Here is a 5,462-nt window from a genome sequence, read left to right on the forward strand (position 1 = left end):
TCATGGTTTCGACTAGGACAGACAATGGCTGAGTCCTCATCACTCGGTAGATATCAAAATTCGGATTCTGCAATAGCATCTCGTAGCTGCGTTGATGTACCTTTGATGTGTAATTCATATTGTTTAAATTGTGGAATGAATTGAATTGTATACCAATTTCTGGTCATGATGTCCCTTGAGGCTTATGAGAACTAACGAAGCCTCAAGGTTGGGGTGGATATGGTTGTGCCCTTGACAATTCAGATGTGTTTGGGCGGCGATGGAAACTCTATATCTGGCGGACCTTTTTTTTTAGGAAGGAAGGATTACTGGTGGCTTCTAAGCTTTTCCAGGATTACCAGGACAGGTTCTGGTGGACCAAGCAGCTCGTATGTTAACGTTGGCAATAAAAAACTGAAAAAAAACTTTATAAAATTTATTTAAAAAATAAATATATGAATATATGCAATCCAATTTTACTTTACGGTTTTAAATTTTATTAAATTATTAAAAATCTTAATGTATAGTTTACATTGGCGGACTTCATGACTCTTCAGGCATTCTCTATCAGTCAATCAAAGGTGGGGCAGAATAAATAATAGTAGACGCATTGAAATATATGTTAAATATACACATAAAAACAGTCATTAAACACGTAAACATAAGGTTTAATGTCGTGTTTATTATTTTCGTTTTATTTGTGACAGTAAACCGTAAAAGTAGTAAAGTGGTTTTATGTCTTCGACTCGCGAAGTCAGAACGATACGCCAGAATGAACACATTGAATTTTTCCGGGATATATCATCTTTTCGCATTATAAGTGTACAATTTTCAAAAATATCCGAAATTGAGTTAATATGCGGTATCATTTGGTTATCACCGGTATTATTCTCATAGATACTGTCAAAAGAGCGTAGTTTAGTGTTAATAATTTTTTTTAGTTTACCTATATATTGACTATCATTAACAAAATTAATACATAATTTTATCTTACTTTAAAAGACAGATAATGTAACTGGTAAAAAATAATAAATAAATTTTGCGCAAAGATGATTAATATTAAAAATATCACATGTTAAACCTTAAAAACACTCTTCCGTAAAATTAGTAAGTTTTAAGATTATACAGTTTTAATGCGAGATGAGTATATTTGCTTATGACACAATCTCTGATCCACAATCATGTACGTTAAATATTTAGAAATCGTATATAAAAAGGCATGAAAGGCGAAAAGCATGAAAGGCGATTGCATGCAGCAGAGATGCGAATGTTGCGATGGATGTGTGGAGTAACGAGAATGGATAGAATACGGAATGAATATGTTAGAGGGAGTCTGAAAGTGGCACCTGTGACAGAGAAGGTGAGAAGTGCGCGTTTGGGATGGTATGGACATGTGATGAGACGAAATGAAAATGAGGTTGGTAAGAGAGTGTTAGCTATGAACGTGGAAGGATATAGAGGAAGAGGTAGACCTAAGAAGAAATGGATGGATTGCGTGAAAGACGATATAGGTAAGAGGTGAGCGAGGAAATGGTATATGATAGAGGAGTGTGGAAGGAGAAAACATGTTGCGCCGACCCCAGGTGACTGGGAGAAGGGCAGGATAGTGATGATGATATAAAAAAGCATAATCGCTTACTAACACGTTAACTGTCATGTAGGTCACCGGTGCCCTACGCGGCGCCCTGAAGTAATCATGTCGTCTTCCGTTACTAATAAACTTTAAAAGAAGTAAAAATGAAGTTATCGTGGCCTAAAGGATAAGACGTTCGGTGCATTCGTATGTAGCGATGTATCGGTGTTCGAGTCCCGCAGGCGGGTACCAATTTTTCTAATGAAATACGTACTCAACAAATGTTCACGATTGACTTCCACGGTGAAGGAATAACATCGTGTAATAAAAATCAAACCCGCAATATTATAATTTGCGTAATTACTGGTGGTAGGACCTCTTGTGAGTCCGCACGGGTAGGTATGCCCACTACCCTGCCTATTTTTTATTTTTTAGTTGGATTTTATATAAAAAGTATTTTTTTTAGTTTTTATAAACTATTATTTATTATGAAATTGTGAGCGGGTGTAATGTTATTTTCTCAGCACCTGGCCTAGAAGCCATTGTGTATTTCGTGTAGACGTTTAGTAACACAAAGATCAGGTGTCAATCTGTGCCCCAACTATGGAAACTCGAAATCGATTTTGAATGTCAATATTATGTGTTTTTTTTATTTAATGTACTACTACTTCACGTGCATTGTTATCGTCTAAAGTTTCATTTAACAACTAGCTGGCCTGGCTCACAGTGTTTTGCCATATAAATTATTTCTAGGAAAGATAAATAAATAACTTGGATACCAAATGGAGCGCTATCTGCCAGGCTGATTTGTAAATCTAAACCATTCTCGGATCCACCTGCAGGTACACAGAAAATTTCATTAAAATCAGTCCAGCCGTTTAGGAGGAGTTCAGTGACAAATACACGAACAGAAGAAATATATAAATATACTAGCATTTGCCTGCGACTCCGTCCGCGTGGCATAGTTACTATGGCATAACGCTAAATTTTACTCCCCACTTCATTTACGTAGAAAGTGAAAATATTTTTGAATTATAGAATGTTAAGGAGCTATTTAAACCCCTATTTTGAAATATTCTTTATTGGTGCTCCACTTGTATTGATCTTAGAGTGATGTTATATAGCCTTATAGCCTTCCTCAATATATAGGCTATCTAACAATGAAAGAATATTTCTACAGGCTACAAGATAAATTTATATTTTACATGATTTTTTTTTATTTTTTTTTATTGCTTAGATGGGTGGACGAGCTCACAGCCCACCTGGTGTTAAGTGGCTACTGGAGCCCATGGACATCTACAACGTAAATGCGCCACCCACATTAACATGAAGCGACATTTTGCTTAATATGCGATTTTTATCGTTGTAATTAAAGGTGTGCTTAGTTTCGTATGAGTATCAATAGTTAGATGTTTTTAATTGAACTACAATCAAGTTTAATCCATTTAAATAGTTGAAGAAGTTTTTCTTGTTATGATATTTTTTCCAAATTTTTACTTTAAATGGGTCCCCTGTGAAGTTGCAAAAACGTAGCTTAAGCCAAAACGCCTTTCACCACTCGATATGTTATTTTACATAAAGAGACACATGTATGCAGAGATACAAAAATTTATATATTTTTGTGGGTTTGATTTAATTCGCCTGTTTCTTCATTGGAAAAGTCGTTAGTTAATTTTCGTTAGTAGGAAATTTGTTAAAAAAAATTTACCTGCCTGCTTCGATTTACACCACGGTTTGTATACTGTCGATGCGATTACAACTCTCGATTACTAGATGGCGCTGTATAGCGTTCATTCTAGTTGATCGCATAATAATATTGAGAAAGATTCTCATAAACGCCGATTGATCTAAGATTAGTAGACTTTTTATTGTTCATAGGCAAAGGAAGCTGACTTAATCTAATAGGTGTATGGCTCTCATAAAGATTAAAAAAAAATAGGCAAAGGCTAAAATCTCGTAGTGTCGTACTGGATAGAGGTTCATATCCCTCACAGAATTACGCTGCTGGTCTTAAGATAAAAATCTCAATTACATCAGTTCAGCAGTTCACCGTGAAATGTATTGCTTCGTGGCAGTGGCAAATTAATTCGAATCTAAAGTCTAATTTCGAGTTCAATTCGAGAACAAATAGTAAAGTCATTCGAACAGTGTAACATGGTACAGTTGACTGAACACGGTCGCGTGCACATCGCTCATGAACGCGCACGTCACTACACGTCATGTCAAGTATCAAGATGAGTTATTTTTTCTCTTAAATATTTTTTACCTAAAAAATTTTGTCTGACGTATTTAATGAATCCATTTATTAATATTGCTTGGAATTTAGGATTAGACAAGCAAAATTGTTTGGTTTATCATTACTCAATTAGATATAGATAGTTATTCAATTTAGATTATTATATTAATTAGAAGTTTCCAATTTTGTCCGACTTCAGAATGTTGTTACTTAGAAATACTTACGTACCATTCATTACCTCTGCGAAAACTTGGTAACCCAATTAAAGTATAAGAACATATTTGGTATTTATATTTTAACAATTAATGGAATATTAATATGAACCATTGACGAGAAACAATAAAGCTTGACCTTTCCCAAAACCTTCAACTTCATCAACCCAAAAACTTCATCTCAACAATTACAAATGTTTAGATCAAAATGTCTGGTTTTTGCAAATCGATATTCAATTATGCTCACGATTCATAATGACTCCTCCTCGCGTGAATAATCTTCAAAGCTGAGGGTGGTGGCCTCATGAGGCTTTCTTGGGGAAATACACATGGTGGGATCCCCTTCTACGGCAGTGCTTTTGGAAGAGATTTAGTTCTTCGAGGTCGCTGAAGCCTTATTTAGCACCGGCTAATTAACCGTCGCCCAACATTCGGCGTTGACTGCTTTGCGGTGGAAAGTTCGAACTTCAACTCAACCCTCCTCTTTTCTCATTCGGGCTTGGGACCGGCATTGGCGTTGGACTAGACGTGCCCGATGTTTTCATTCTACTTGCGTTTCTAATTCAGCGGATCGGAAACGCGACTCACTGAGAAGAGTCGGCGAGAAACTCAGTGGGCTGTGTCTATGGGTGGATTCACTCGTCAAGCCCTTCGTCGCAAGCGACGGGTTCGTTGAGAACGATGACCGGTGCTTGAGGTACCTAAAAGCACCGTTAATGGATCGGGAGGATCCAAAATGACGTGCTCAGGGCAGTATTACGAGTATCTACTGGTATATTTACTGGTGGTAGGACCTCTTGTGAGTCCGCGCGGGTAGGTACCACCGCCCTGCTTATTTCTGCTGTGAAGCAGTAATGCGTTTCGGCTTGAAGGGTGGGGCAGCCGTTGTAACTATACTTGAGACCTTAGAAGTTATATCTCAAGGTGGGTGGCGCATTTACGTTGTAGATGTCTATGGACTCCAGTAACCACTTAACACCAGGTGGGCTGTGAGCTCGTCCACACATCTAAGCAATAAAATAAAAAACTTATATCTTAATTCACTTTCACATACATTCGTAGCCAGACTGTACAATTTACCAGCGGGAAGCGAGTGTACCATTACTTGTATTTAACGGCGCGGTTTAAAGAATTCAACCAAAACGTCAAATCAGATTTTCCGTTCGAGTTGTTGACGATATAATAGAGCGGCGTGCGTGACTGCCGAGCGAGTTGGTGTCGAGTTACAATAGTAATTCTATATGATGAAAATTGCGTGATGTACCTACCTACTCTTTGTGTAGGGTGTGTGTTTTTTTAATTTACTTTCGAGATGAATTCACCAGTTTGTTTACAATATACAGAGGGGCTTCGAAGGTATATTTTTATTTGATTAGCAAAACGGTTTTCTTTAGAAAACATGTATCAAATATGTATTGGTGTATGAATATTAAGACAACGCGTCTTTTTATGAAAAATATTT

This window comes from Bombyx mandarina, chromosome 02, assembly GCF_030267445.1.
Source record: "Bombyx mandarina strain Sakado chromosome 02, ASM3026744v2".
Taxonomy (NCBI): domain Eukaryota; kingdom Metazoa; phylum Arthropoda; class Insecta; order Lepidoptera; family Bombycidae; genus Bombyx; species Bombyx mandarina.